This window comes from Nanorana parkeri, unplaced genomic scaffold (assembly GCF_000935625.1).
Source record: "Nanorana parkeri isolate BGI_ZX_2015 unplaced genomic scaffold, ASM93562v1 scaffold9, whole genome shotgun sequence".
In the NCBI taxonomy this organism is placed as follows: domain Eukaryota; kingdom Metazoa; phylum Chordata; class Amphibia; order Anura; family Dicroglossidae; genus Nanorana; species Nanorana parkeri.
In genome coordinates, this window is record NW_017306277.1 from 1,489,619 (window position 1) to 1,505,892 (window position 16,274).

Below are 16,274 nucleotides of genomic sequence, written 5' to 3' on the forward strand. Positions count from 1 at the left end.
AATGAAGCAGCTTGTGATTTTGTCCTGGGCCTTCTTAAAAAAAAAAAAAAAAAAACAATTGCCGGTGGCATAGTAACCATTTAGAACTTATCTTTATAGTGTAATAGTTTTTCCTTTTTGAGCCCTGCTGGTTTAAAAATGCTCTAAAAATCGATCTTTGCTATTTAGCATCCCTTTGTATTTTTACAGCAGCGGGTGTGCCGCTGTCAGAATACCACTGCTGAGAATTTTCCAACCAGCCCCTTTGACAAAATTCAATTGAAAAATCAAGTTTTGTGGAATGGGGGGGGAGGGGGTGTGGGGGGAGTCACACACTGATCAAACTGCGGCCAAATAAAATTTGAACAGTGTATGGCCAGATTTCTATTCTTCACTTCCTGTTCAAGAGACACGAAAGGAAGTCTCTGTAATGTGATAGGAAATCTCCCAATTCTTACCAGAGCAGGTGTCCCCATTGTAAAATTTCCCCTAACCGTCTGTTGCAGTGACGACCATAAAAGTTTGATTAGAACGGGTGACCCCAGCAGGGACACTGAAAAATCTGACAGGTTTAAACCCTTCCTCCACACTGTCCAAAACTAGAAAGAAAAAAGGTTCTGGCTAGAGATATACACTTTAAAGATCAACTACACATGTACAATGTTCATAAACGTACGTATGAAAAGTTTTGAAGTTTTGGAAATATCGTTCTATGAACTCTTAAAAAGTTTCATCAGTTGTTCTGGCTGATCCAGGTGAAACTTAAGAGTATTTAAACCCAAAACTAAAAATGTAATATATTGCAACTTACCAATCCTTAGATGTGGTGGCTGCATTAATTTTCTGTGCATGCCTAAGCATCAAGCCGGCAACAAATCCATCTGTGTGCAGCCTCTTTATTATGAGCAGTGCTGCCGGCCCACATCTGCTGGTACTCTTTCAGATATCACATAATTATTCCAGCTCAGGTTTCCACATAAATGATGAAGGGGGACCGGTGAGCCCCCAAAACAAATATTTACTAGACTTAACATTTTCACCTTGGTGCTCTCATCCTTCTCACATTCTTTATTAGGAACATGCTTTCTAATACAGTACAGGCGTGATACCTTTTGGATCATGCCTTATGAAAGACGTTCCTGTTATGGAGATTGTATAAAGATTGAAATATGCACATGGTGCTAGTTTACTGCTTATTTGAACTTACCCCTAGAACAGATTTACACCATATGTGTTGGTGCTGCACTGGCCGTTTTTACTAGCGCAGCCCCAACACAACAGAAGACAAGGCAAGGCAATTTGCCTGGTCACAGATGGGCACCATTCACCATTCGTAGCAGGATACGACATGGAACAACCACCTCACACCTCTATCTGCCCACCTGTGACATTTCAATAAAGTTGTAACGAAAGTAGACAGCGCCGTGTGCTAGGATTGGCGCATCAGCACCGTACTGGGCATTGCACATGGCATTGCTGATGTGAGTAGGGCCTAAAGGTAATTAAAAATGTTTTACTGTGTCCCCAATAGGGTGATTCCTCCTCACTTTCCCGTCCCTGTGACGCAACAGGAAGTATGGAAAACTCTCCTTAATGGGACCGCAGACAAATCCTAACTCTTCCCCACTCTTTTTTAACAAAATATTTAGATAAAGCTATTACAATGAGTGGATGATGTTTTCCAACACTGCTAACTTCCTGTTCAGTAATCCTTCAGAGGAAACCTATTTGAAGTTGTAGGGGAGGTTTAGTGCAGTTGAATATTTTTGGCTGGTAAATAGTACATCTATTATAGAGGTCTATGCATCAGACCAAAAAGAGGGACGACTTTGAAAGAAAGAGGGACAGAGGGATTTGCTTCCAAACAAGAGACAGTCAGGAGCTATTTATTAATTTTATATCAAATCCTAATGTTATATCAAAAAGGTGTTTACAAACTTTTTTAATCATGAAAGACTACCAAGTGATCCTGCTGTATAGGCTCTTCCTGACAACTGTCTCCCGATGGTGCGCCTGCGTTATCACCCTGTCACACAAGTGTCTTGTTGAGACTTCAACCAGCAGTGCCCACACACATGGTGCAGGCCTGGTCCACAGTTGTCACAACCGGAAACCAGTCCAGAGCAATGATGTGCAGCCAATGCTTCTTGTAGGCAGGAAGTGGCTGGAAGAGATCGGCAGCACTGAGATGCAAAAAAAGATTAAAACCGTATTTTTATTAATAAAGACAATTCTTTATGATGATGCAAAGTGCATCCAGTTGCAAATTGGATCTGCTTGAAATTTCAAAATGGCCACCAGTTCCTGTAGCTCTGTACTTTAGGAGTCGCTTTCAGCTAAAACGGAATTCCTTCGTTACGGCAGCAAATTACTTGACAATTCATTGTGCAGTCAGTCCATATAATCCTATCTCCTTCTTCTGTGCAACACCTGCCCAATCCTATTTTCCAGCTGAGATCTGTCAGTGGGAACACGCATCACTTCATGTGAATCCCATCATTAGGACCCCTTGATCCTTCCCGGCGAATTAAGGCACTTAGTATCTCATTTAGTGATGTCCTGAAGTAACAGAGACCCATTTCATATAGATCGCAGTCTTTCATGATGGATTATCCTGTAGTTTGTACTTTTATGTGTTTGGCTCAATAATAGTAAATTAAGTTGGATAAGACGGGAGGGATTCTTTATTGTAGGTTACATTGGATTTAGGAACCCTGGGGACAAATATATACACTGCCTGGCCAAAAAAAAGTCACGCACTCTCTCAATATTTTGTAGGACCGCCTTTAGCTTTGATTACGGCACGCATTCGCCGTGGCATTGTTCCCATAAGCCTATGCAATGTCGCAACATTTATTTCTGTCCATAGTTGCATTCATTTTTCACCGAGATCTTGTAGTGATGATGGGAGAGTCAGACCACTGTGTAAAGTCTTCTCCAGCACATTCCAAAGATTCTCAGTGGGGTTAAAGTGACATTAAAGTTAAAAAAAAAAATTCCTTCCCCCCCATGTTAATGTCAGCACTTACCTTAAATGATGTCTCTTATTCCGATCTTCTTTCCTGATGTTTTCATGTGTCCCTCCAGCGGTGTGGCGGGTCTCTGATCCAGCACTGACTGCTCTGTCCCTCCGATCCAGCGGTGTCTGCATGCGGGTGCACGCGTCCATAGACTTACCTTGCGTCTCTGCTGGTCTCCCAGCCGAGAATCGGAACTGCGCATGCGCCCACCCCAAGATCCTTTGCGGCCGTACGAGCAGTTCTTGATTCTCGGCGGGGAAGCGCACAGCGATAACGAGGTAAGTTTAAACCTAGTTAAAGCGGTTTTTTGTTTTTTTTAAAACTTCTTGCCTATATCTACTGCTTGTTAGCAGTAGATATAGGCAAAAAAAAAAAACAGAGGGTTTAGAACCCCTTTAAGGTCTGGACTCTGTGGTGGCCAATCCATGTGTGAAAATGATGTCTCATGCTCCCTGAATCACCCTTTCACAGTTTGAGCCCGGTGAATCCTGTCATTGTCATCTTGGAATATGCCCAATGTGCCATCAGGGAAGAAAAAATCAATTGATGGAAAAACCTGATCATTCAGTATATTCAGGTAGGCAGCTGACCTCATTTTTTTGGGGACTTATTGTTGCTGAACCTAAACTAATTATCCAACAGAAGGTTCTGACCTTTTTACTTAGTTAACTCCAGGTGGTGTATTTGTCTTATTCAGGAACCTGGGTAACTGCCCTCAGCATGCCAGAAGTACCTGCCCATGTAAATGCCCATGAGACATCACACCTGTCCTATACTTGAGAAAAGCGTAAAGCTGAAGTTTTGTTTTCTGGATATGCAGCACCAGGGACACAAGTTACCTCTGAAGTGAGTCCTGTGTACTGCTAGCTGCTGCTTACTGTAGAAATCTTCCTCTGTTGGCCTGGCACTGCGGGGGTTTAGATCAGCAATCGTGAGCCATCAGAACCACTGTCCACCCTCCCCTTCTCTTTCATTCACAAAACTTTCCCAGAATGCATAACGTTCTGTGGCTGTTTTTTTTATTGTATGCATCACGAAGAACGTGGAGCTTACCTAATGAAGTGAGTCGCATGTCCTGCTGGCTGCTGCTTAGTGTTGAAATGTTTCCTCCACTGATGCCGAATACTTCCCACAGTGCTGATTCTACAGCGCTGCTGGGGTTGGGATCAGCAGCTAAAACTGTGAACCATCAGCACCACTCGACCTCCCCTTCCTTCTCTCTTGCCCATTCACAGAACTTGTAGTATTATTTCCCAGAATGCAAATCATCATGTGAGTGGAGGATGGGTGCATGAAAGACAGGATCCTCCTCCTCCAGTCACAGAACTCTTTGCATTCTGGGAAAGTTTGTTCATTAAGGGAGGAAGGATAGGGCGAGCGCCGCCAATGGTTCACAGGCGCAATCACTGATCCCAACCCCCACAACGCCAGAAGATCACCACTTTGGGGTGTCAGTAACAAGTAATGGCACCACAATCCCATTGCACGTTTTTGGCATGTGTGAACGTGTGGCAGTGCGCACACATGACATGCTTTTGGCACTTGTTCATGCAATGCCAAAGTGTGAACACGGACTAACTCTAGAGGATGAAAATGACAACCAGGCCATTAGAATTTTCAAAATGTAGCATGATCTTTATTTTTTTAATGCAGTGTGCATAAGCTCAAACATGACCCAATATAGACAAACTGGACTGCGCATGCACTGCAAACAAAGCACGCCAGTATGAATGAAGCCTTTCATACACCTTTATTCATGTAATTGTGTATGAGTCCTGCAGCCTCCTGCTGAGCCATCTCTTCACTGTGGAGCAATAGATGATGATTCCAAACAAGTCCTATTGTGATGAAGGGAGCACAAAGATATCTGCTGGGGTCTGATGTTCTGTTTAGATGATTGCCATGTGATCCAGTCTGAAATGGCATCACATGATACAGCGCTGCTCTCCTGATACTCCTGAAGAGACAGCAGAGAGTCCTATCCTGGGGCAAACAACATAAACAGGTTTCCTGAACATTTACATTTTGTTGGCTAGAAAAACCCATAATAAAGCTGAATAAAAGATGCTTTGTGTCTAGTAAAGGTGATAGGAGGTCAGGAACAAATCAATGCATTGGCAGAAAGTCCCTATAAATGGCTTCCATAGTGATGTTAATGGACCTGTCATAAAAACGCCTGTTTGAAAAATAAATTCATCAGCATTTCTTTAAATAAAATCTAGAAATATTATTTATGTGCGTAGGGCGGGAGAGGACGTTTCCTTAGACTTTGCATTTGTCACACTTGTTTAGAATAGACTTCTGACATCCTAATGCAAATGGTTGCAAAGAGGATTACAAGATAGGAACAGGCAATGAGTAGGACGAACAAAAGGTTGAGAGTAGAATTAATGGGAATTAGTCATTTAAAGCTGAATGGCTGGCAAACCGCTAAATATAGGGTGGAAATACATATATTGTGAACTGATTAGTACTTTAAGATCTGTAATTTGCTTCTACTTGATTCAGGCACCCCTGCCTGGCTTGTTCAGCTGCTGGAATGCACCGCGATACCTCACGAAACTTCCCAAGCCGCGCCCCCTCCCACCCCAGAACACAGGGGGAAGTTTTGTGAGGGATTGCGGTGCGTTCCAGCAGCTACCGCATTCGGTGTGAACAAGTCCTTATAGTATAGCAAGATCCTGCACTTGTAGAGACCTCTCAGCAGACTATACTGCACTTAAGCAATATAGCCTAGTCTAGGACCCACCCCAGGCTGTTACTGGACAATTAGGGAGCAGCAACACAGAGATCTCTTCTCTCCTCCTCTCAGGACATTTTCAGTGCTAGATGGGCAGCGTCTAGAATGAAGTAGAGCCCGGCTGTCTTAGGATGATCTTTTCAAACAATGCATTTGCTATTCAAGCGTTTGACAGGAAAAAGCTGTGTATGCCCTGCTTTGTTCAAACGCATCTCAATAGGACATGCTCCGTCCAAAGATATGCAGTGCAATGTAAAGCAGATCAAACACAGCTTCTGATCTGCCATGTGTACTTCACAATTAAAGTCAATATGGTTTTGCTGACCTGCATTTGAGATGTGTTCTGAATGCATGTCAATTGCAGGAAATCATCGCCAGTCAACATGAGCCCGATGGTACTTATGCTAGATCTGTGTAGAAATACATTTCCTTGCTTTATGATTTAAAACCCATCACTAGGTGGATGGTTAAACTCCTCTCCTCTCCCGGTTTTTTGAAGAGTCTATGCACACCATCTTCCACAAAGTCAGTAAGTGAGAGACCTGACCACATTACAGTTGTGCGCTTCCATGTATGTTTTGTTTCACTAGGTTGATGGTGGCATTCTTATATCTGTCTGAAGTGTCACTCAGAAACAAAACCTCATCCATTAATACAGTGAATGATAAATGCATTGCTTGATTACAGTACATGAGCCACAATTAAAGGTGCCCTTAAAAATTAGAGTCACCACATTAGCATGATGGTTCCATAAACACAAATGCTGGTTTGACCAACCATTCCCATTAATGCTTTTGAAAACTGGTTGAGGGGAAACATGAACAGGCAGCTCTGGTGCAGCACATACTCCTTAGCTTTCCTGCTGCTTCATTCAGCCTTTCGGAATAAAGAGTGGAAGCCCTGTGTGAACTCCAAGTCATGACTTGGATCTTGCACAGGGCTGAAGATTCTCGCCCCCCCCCCCCCCCCCCCCAACCTATGTGACAGCTCTGGTGCTTGAGCAGCCAATCGCCAACCACCAGTATTTCCAGGTATGAGAAGGGTTGCATGCTCATCATTCCCTAAAAATACATAACAGATTCACTTTGTGGGGAAACCAGAGTAACTAGAGTTGGTTTTCTGCCCTGTCTTTATTTTTCCATTAGCCAGAAGTCTTTACAAGCACCCATAGACTTGAAATCAGTGGCGTAACAATCACCATAGCGACCCAGGCGGCCGCTATGGGGCCCTGGGTCGGTTTGGGATCCTCTGCTGGTGGCTTTCACTGGCAGCTGAAGACAAACACGCCGCTGTTCAGATCACTGACAGTAATCTGTGCAGCAGCGCGTTCCTCTCCACAGAGTCAATGAGAGCAAGCAGCGGCAGTGGAGGAGGAGGCAGGGCCAGTGGTCGGAAGCGGGGCCCATCAGCGACCGTGGAGGAAGAGGAGGTAGACAGGTAAGGAGTGCGACCAGCCCACCTGAGGGTGACCCTGCATAGCCCACCATAGAGAGTCTATGGTGGGCTCTGCAAGTTCACTCTCAGGTGGGATGTCGAGTGTGCTCTGCAAGGGGTATAACTAGAAAATTTTGCTATGGGGCCCTGTGATTTCTAGTTGCGCCCCTGCTTGAAATACCCACAACCAAAAACAGCCAGTTTGGACAATTACGATGATATCTCTATACTGTAACAACCATACTAAACAGTATTTGAGCTTTAAATAGGGCCTTAACCCTAGCCGTAGCCTATGATGACTGTGGGTACTGACCAGGGCTATGGTACACCTTGGAGGAGGTAGAGTATTGTACTAACATATTGGAATAGGTCACTGGTTAGCTTTCCTATAGCCATCGATGTGACACCATGCAATATGGTGCTGTTGGCGTATTTCCCTTCTAGTTTTCAATTTAAATTTGCACTTGTAACATAGTTTGCTATTTTCAAAAATGCTGTTTAGTACTGATCTTATAATTGTAGAAACCCTACTGAATGGCAACTGGACATATCCACCGGACACAACTGTGTTGGCGTTATAACTTTAGTGTCGCATTAAGACAACCTAAACACCTGAATAATATTGTATACTTCTGCAAGAGTGTAGAAATGACTAAAGGATCTTAATATTGGTTTAGTAACCTTCTCAGCTCAGACCAGTTTTATCCAGGAAGTTCAGAATTTTGAAAGATGCTGTAGACGGCCTTTGCTAGTAATGTACCTGACCTATGGATCACTTACTACTATCAGGCTGTATAGTGCTTGCATAGGGAATAAGAAAAGCTTCTGATTGCAGAACCTCATTATCATATAGAGATTTATGTGGTGGCTCCTGCTTTTAGGCTGGGTTCACACCTAGGCGTATTGAATATGCGCGTTTTTACCGCGATTCGCGGTAAAAAACCGTGCGACAAACGCCCGTTTCCGAGGGCTACTTGGCTGTATCCCAATGGAAACGCGAGACCAGAACGCCCCAAAGAAGTACATGTACTTCTTTGGGCGTAGGCCGTTTTGTATCGCGTTCGGACGGGCGGAAATACGGCAAGGTGTGAAACAGACCCATTCAATACAATGGGATTTAGATGTTTGAGCGTTTTGTAGAGCATTCGTCGAGCGTTGAACGCGCTACAAAACGTTCAGGTGTGAACCAGGCCTTAGGGATAAGCAGATGTGTCACCACCCATTGTTCTTGGTGAGACATCTGACCACCATATGGCATTGTTAACACCGACATCAAAACCAGGTGTCAGGTACAAAATCTTATACGGTCAGTCCACTCAAGAGCTATTTTCAGTTTTTGTTAGATGCTAGAGAGTTACCTCTCCTGTATCTGCATATCTTCTGTAGATGTTATCAGGGGTTCCAACTCTTCCTTTTGGATTGATTGATTTATTTTATATTATGGAGAATATAACTGGATTAGCTGGAAGACACAAATGTGGTAGGAACATCCAAAACCTCCATGTGGACAAGAACAAAGTCTTTGAACCCCTGGCATTCTTATCACTTTAGCGTTGGATTAAGACCATCCAAACACTTTGCTAAAATTAATTGTATTCTTCTTAATGGAGAAGAAAAGCTTCTAATTGCTGAAGCTCATTATCATACAGAGATTTAAGTGGTGGTTCCTGCTTGTAAGGATGAGCAGATGTGTCACCACCCATTGTTCTTGGTGAGACATCTGGCAACCATATAAGACTGTAAACACCGACATCAAGACTAGGTGTCAGGTACACAATCTTAAACGGTCAGTCCACTCAAAACTCATTTCGGTTTTCGTTAGACACTAGACAGTTGAGTCACCTGGGTCTGCAAATCGTGTGTGGATGTTCGGACATTTTGAGGCTCCAACTCTCCCCGTTGGATTGGTTTATTTTATATTATGCAGAAGGTACCAGGATAAGCTGGAACATACAAATGTGGGTGAAACACCAAGAACTCTCAAGTGAACAGGAACAAAATCAGAAATTAGGGCAAATTGCTTTTGGAATATCCAAGGCATGTAAGAAGCCGAGGGCTGGTTTTGCCTAGCAGAGCAGACTCTAGCTAAAACTAAACTACCACTTCTTGGTAAATTTTTTTTTTTTTGACAGCACATCTAAACTATTACCTGATGGCATTTAGTTTGTTAAAGCAGTGTGTATCATAAACAAATTTCAAGTTTTGTCCCCCATAAAATAAGTTTTGCTTTTAATCTCTACTACTCATACTACTGATCTCCTCTATCTACTTTCAGCCACTTCCTGTTTACATATACTTGCTCCTCCATCAACTGCATCATTAGTTTGGACCGGCTACCTTATATTGACAATGGACCATGTCTGCACAATGTGTGTCAGCACACCTGCTTGTATTCTTCACCAGGGGCACATGCAACAAGTTGACATTGAAGGACACATTTGTTACCACTTATGCCTCATTCACACGAGAAAAGGCTGGCACGTACAGCTCTAGGCTGCGTGCACAGCCGTATCGGGCAGCTCCTGGGAAGGACAGGTGCTGCGTGTGATTTAGTACGCAGCCCCCGTCCTTCTCTATGAGACTACGCAGCCGTATGCCGCCCTACGCTCACCCGCGCTGTACATCCGTGCGTGTGAGCGTACTCGTACGCTGACAGGATGGATCCTGTCTGCGCCCGAGCCGGGACACCTGCACCCGTACGGACCTGCACTTGAGGTGAGCGTAGGGGGGGGGGGGGGGGTGTATGGCCGCGTACTCCCATAGAAAAGGACATGGGCTGCGTACTAATCACCTGTCCTTCCCGGGAGCTGCCCGATACGGCCGCGCACGCAGCACGGAGCTGTACAAGCCGGCCTATTTCTTGTGTGAATGAGGCCTTAACAGGCAGTGCCTGAGCAAGGACCTTCATGGCAGGATCCCTGGGTACTATTTTAATAAAAACTACAGATTTTAAATTGATTGACAACATTTGAAATTACATAAATTACAATATCATGTTAACATTTACATGAAATCTTATGATTGGGTTTGTATCTGCTGAAATGTTCATCAAATGCTCTGAGTTCCAAATAGTTAATTAAACCAAATGGCACACTATACAAAAAAAACGCAGAAGAAAGCTCCTCCATTGTTCTGCGTTAAAGGCACACGTGGTGTTTGACGTTGCAGCCTCCTCCCATCTCAGTCATGCCAATGGAGCCAGCATGGGAAATAACAAACAAATGCCTCAAGTGTAAAATCCCCTTTCTGCAAATTGTGCTTCCTGTTGCTATGTACAATTTATTTTTTTGTAAAGAAAACTACTAACCATGCAGTTCAGCATATAATACATAGTTCTATATTTACAGTGGGAAACGGAAAACGCTGCTGTGTTATGTATTTGCAAGATTTATGCCTTGGAGTAAACTGGCAATAATGGCAAGATAATATGTTGTCCTCCCCACATTCATAATATTAAATATAAAAGAATTGCCTAATTAGATGCTGCAGTTCGAATTCCTGACAGTGTTTTGACTCCCAGCTGTAATTAAAATCCTCACCGCTGTTCTCGTTGACTAATCAATGTCAGCAACTCGTATTGATTCCCATCTGGCCTGCCTCCTTTTGTCTACATAATCATACCTTAGGAAGGTCTAGCTTTATGGGAAATGGAAAGTGTAAAGGAGGAGGTAGAAAAGAAATTTGACTTCTTAGTGTCCTTCTGTGCTCAGCGTTTGATGCTGTTGAATAGCCCCCTGTGATGGAGAAGGCTGTCTTTTCAAGTATGTGTTTTGTCTGGCTGAAGTCGAGATTCATTTGTCTGCCTTCCCTTATTATTCAGCTTAATAAAATCTATACCGCTACTTCATTAGCGGGAATTAATATTTAACAGTGTTATAATATTGCCGCTGTGTAGCCACAAAGGATCAAAAAGAATGGATTTCCGTTCCATGACTTATTTACAAGGAGTTTATTGATTGCTTAAAGTGTCACTCCATCTTTTGTATACGTTGTTGGTGATGGACGTAGTATGCATATATTTCACATTTACCCTTATGTGTGGGTCCCGATCTTGTCTCTTATAGGTCTTCACACATTTTTCCAGTACAAAAATCCTTGCTTTCAGTTGGGGGTTTTACCATGGTGTGTGAACCATGTACCTGTCATTCCCTTCTCTCTTTTTCCCCTGGTGAAGGAGAGCAAGATTTGTCTTTAACTGACAATATGGTTTGCAAAAAATTACAGTTACTCAATACACTGTGGGGCTAGGGGGGCAATTTAAAATGGAGCATGAATACCGCTCTCTGCTGAACACTACAAGTTATTCAGCATACCATGCCCTGCATTTTATGAGGATGAGGGAACTTCTTTTCACTCATCCTCATAGTTCTAGCCGACCTGTGACAATGAGGCAGTTCGGCTCAGTAGATCGGGAGGTGAGCGAACACATACCGGCGTTCGCTCACTTCTCGATCCTGTCACGGCTCTCTGCCGTGACAGGGGAGGGGCTGGATTCCCCTCTCCCCGCTCCGATCTGCCAGCGCTGACTGGCGGAACAGACGGGGGAGGGGGCGGGTACAGCTGGCTCTGCCTCTAGATAGGCAGAGCCAGCTGTCACTCACGCAGCTGGGCGGATCCAGACATAATTGTCAGGATCCGCTTCAGCTGCGGTGTCTCAGTATACCACGAGCTGTAGCTCACGGTATACTGAGCTTAGGGTGATGGGAGGACGCTAGTTTGTGTCCTCCCGTTACCCTTAGGAGAACTATAGGGAAAAGCCCTAACCCCATAGTTCTCCTTTAAGTGCCACTCATAAAATGCAGTCCATGGTGTGCCCGCAGAGTTTTCTCCGACCCAACTTTTTTTTGGGAGGGGAGGCGGTCATACAAATTTGATGTCACCTGACTGGGCTCTCCTCTTGATGCCATTGGAGCTCAATGCCCATTTGTATAGCACATTGCTGTGCTCTGTAAAAGTGTAGCCTAAGGTCATAATGCTGCTTTGGTAAATGGCGCCCTAAATCTTAGATCTGAACCCTTTTTAACAATGCACAGGCAAGATGGTCTCAAAGGGGTCCCCACCGCACTCCTTACTGGTATGTCCCTTTTAAAGTGGGTGCTGCAGTGATAGTGGATGGCGCCACATGCTACATGGTGATACATGCTGCAGGTCTGCAGAACAATGAGTACACAGGGTATTTTTTTCTGGTTAGTCGAATACAGGATAACTGAGTTTACTGTATATTAAAGACTGTCATTAGATACATAAGCTGTATACAGTTGGAATACAGTCATTTCTGTTGGTGCTCCTTTAAGCAGACTGAAGTTGTCATTAAATAATTTCAAGCAGACAGCTTTGGCTTTGCTTTTCTAGTGTGATGCTTCCTAGATCAGATCACTGGTATTGGAAAGGATCGTTGGTAGAATTTGCAGTAACAGATGTGCTGTTCTATCATTCCTCCCAACCAGCGCACCCACTCCCGTATTTTGTCCTCTTCTTAAATGGAACAGATTGTTACACTGATTGAATGCCGGACCCTAGAAGCCATTATATAGATGGGAAAAAATGCCTATCCAATTTTCTTCAGTTCCAATATGTTTCCCATCACTGAGCAAAGGGACTTTATCTTGACCTTCACCTCGTGCTATTTCCAGAGAGAACTAAATAACCTCTCCGCACGGCCTGTTTGCAATTCTAATGTCAAATTTGTATTTGCAACTTTTAAAGTATTTACTGACCAGTTTTAAGAGGATTTGTAGGTCTTCTCAGAACTCTATACGTGTTTAAAGAGGTCAAACGTTTGGATGTGACCAGTGCCTAGAAAAAAAACTGGTTTCAAACTTCTCTGCTTCTTACCAGTTCCTTGTAATACCCCTCTGCCAGTCTCAGTGAATAGAACCATTTAAAGGCAGGATGGTTGTATGGACATAATGGACCTAGCTGTGAGACAATCAGCATCAAACCATCATTTGGCAATTCACTATCTAATGAGACTATAAGAGGCAGGGAACGCAATTTAATGTGCAATAGAGAGCTGCTCATGCTGTGGCTGGGAAGTCCTGTTGTTACCTTAAGGTACTTTTTTTCGATCATTGTCTGGGGCTCTAATGTATCTGGTGCTCCTGGCTCCCTCCATTGCTGGTTACAAGCCAAAGGCATTTGTTCACATGACGTCTGTCGAAGGTGAGGTTTAATATATTGTTACTCTAGTTAATATGAAGATTGATAATATAGCTTGAAGGGAAACCTGCCCATTAAAGTGTTTAAAGTAATATTCCTAATCAGGTGTGGGCACCAGATAACTATGACTGTCTTCTGAGAACAATTATTATGTTCCTTTGTGCTAGGGGAACACCCTAAGGCCTAGGCCATTGCTGTATATGGAGCATGGGCTGTTCTCAAAGCCAAGATTAGGCCACTGTCCATGCCAGTCAGGCTCTGATCCCCGGACCACTGAGTTTCTCCCATTTGAATAAAGTGGTGTAGGGCTAGAGCCTGGAGGTGGCGAAGCATAATCTCAACCAAGGCAGTGAGACCCTGAATACAGTCTGGACATTGGATCCAGGTGTCTTCTCAACCGAGGCAGTGAGACCCTGAATATAGTCTGGACATTGGATGGGGTGTTGCCCTAGACACAAAGGCAATGATATGAGATGAAGAACTGGTACCAGTTAGCACCCTAAGTACTGACATTGGTTTATGCACTTTGCTGGACATGACAGGTTGACTTTAAAGCATATGTCAAGGCAAAATAATTAAAAAAAATCTAGTATAATTCTGCAATACATATGCATATAGTGTGAACCTACCTTCCTGTTTGACCTGACAACACAGTGTTTTATGAGCTCTGAAATCCTGAGCATGTGGTGTCAGCCCTGCCCAATTCATTTCTGATGGATTACAAAGAATACAGACCTCCCTTTATCTCCTCAGGTAGTTGTCAGCTCCCACAATGTCTGGCAGAATCCTAATGTATTTTTTGCACTTATTGAACACCTATAACAAAATGATTTGAATGTTATATTTAGCAGCCCACGATTTATATACACTTTCAGTTAACTTTTTTTTTTTTAAATTGAAGGTCCACTTCTATTGTTGTACTTCACACTTACAAAATGAAACGCTTGGTAATAGGAAAAAAAAAATAAGAATATTTACTTTACACCCCGGCTGTAAAGTGTTCTGTGTATTATAAAGAGCCATCCACCCAAGATGGCCGTAAATTTGACTTCTTCCTTTTGATTTAATAAGAAATGGTATCATGTATTCGAGCGTCCAGTCTCAAGCAGTTACATAGTAGAGGATATATAACTCCATGAGACTCTGCCAGTCCGTGTTACTGTAGAAAGAAAACTGGGTCGCTAGACTCCTGCAGAAAGGCTGTCTCTAATGACAATGATGAGAACAAAACAGATTTAAAACACCGATCGCCACTCGAGATCCTGAACAATGAGACAATAAGCTAATAAATACAATTTTAAGTGAGTCAGACATGACATTTGTGTTCTTTTTTTGTTGTTTTCTGAACCCCTTGAACTTCAAATAACCTTGAAGGGCAAAAATCTTGTCTGGTTTCATGCAGTCTATTCCCAAACTGCCCTGAGTACTTGTGCCATTTATCAAACAGCTACTCATGCATTTTAACTAACCTCTTGTGTCTCAAGAGATTTGAAATGTGTCTGGAGGAAATAATGTTCTGAAGCTGGAGATGCACCGGCAGAGCAGACCACCAACGCATCTTTGTCTTGGCTTTAGGCTAGTTTTGGGCATGCATTGTGCCAGTAAACAGCCCATGTGTGGGCATCTTGTCACCAGGAAAGAAAGTGATTGGGAGGGGGGGGCGGGTACCAACATTTTACAGTTGTGACAGAGCGAGAGGTGAGGAGTAATATTCCAATGGGGACACCTGTTCTGGTGGCAACAGTCCAAAGGGATATCCCCTTATTTTCCCTTAGTTTGGAGATTTTTTTTTACGGCTTTGGGACAGTTAGTAGAGGGAAATTTCCCTAAAAAAAAAAGGCATGTAACCATTCACTACTCTGTCCAAAACGATGGAAAAATGATCAATTTTAAAGTGACACTAAACTCGGGAGTTAAATCTCAAAAATGCATTCAACTTCCTTAAATATTAACAAAAATGTATCTTATCTCTGTATCACTCAGCCCGTAGATCCTCAAATCATCTCTGAATTGGTGCTGACACTGTCCTTCCTTCTGGAGGGTGACTACTTTTGTTTCCCATGAGCCCTGTGTGTGTTGTAAAGTAGCCATGTGATGGGCTACAATCTCAATACAAATGGGAAAAAGTAAACCTGACATTGTAGTCCTGATTCCTAAAATGTGACTTGTATGTCTGTGCAGAATAATGAGAACACTAATGAGTCAATCACATAAAAAGAAAATGCTAGGGATGTTCAGATACCAAGTACAACTGCAGATACTTTTCCAGGACTAGACTAGAGAAAAATTCAAAAGTTAGGAGTTCATTTTTAAGGAGCACAACGAGCTCCTGGGATTTGTACATCCCCGTTTTAATGCATTATTTTATATATATATAAATATATATAAGTGATGCACCGATACCATTTTTCCAAGTACAAGTTCTGATACTTGTCCAAGTACTCACAGATACAAGTACTGATACATTTTTGTTTATTGTCATGTGACAGTTTTTCTAAAACAATGCAGAGTAATGATTTCAGGACAGTGGTGGAGCACCAGAGCCAGGTCCCAGCTGCAACCTCTGCAACCCTGGTAGTTCTTATGAAAATGCCAAGTATCGGCACTGGTATCTGAACATAAATTTCCAGGGGCATTCCATACACTGTGTGCAGAACATCTCTAGGTTGCCATATTGGTAGGAAGCAACATTTGGCATCTGCATAATATTACAGAGGTTTAGAATTTAAATATAAAGGTAATTTTAATGACTATATATTATAAAATGGCTTTTGTAGCCATTAAATACGTTTTAAATGGAGTTTTCCTAAGTTAGAGGTCTCTCGAAACTCCTAGCAAGGCGCCAGTCAGTAATCTGTTGACTCAGAAAACGCAGCATACCTGTATTGTAACAGCGCTTTTCTTTTATTAAAAGAATATCATTTAATGTACATTTAATGAAT

At 42.9% G+C, this 16,274-nt stretch overlaps 1 protein-coding gene across 2 annotated transcripts in view; it reads left to right on the forward strand.

The window, feature by feature from the left end:
* Positions 1 to 16,274, forward strand: part of PTPRG (protein tyrosine phosphatase, receptor type G) — a 486,631-nt gene that overhangs the window by 421,434 nt on the left and 48,923 nt on the right. The gene's annotated exons all lie outside the window — the stretch shown is intronic.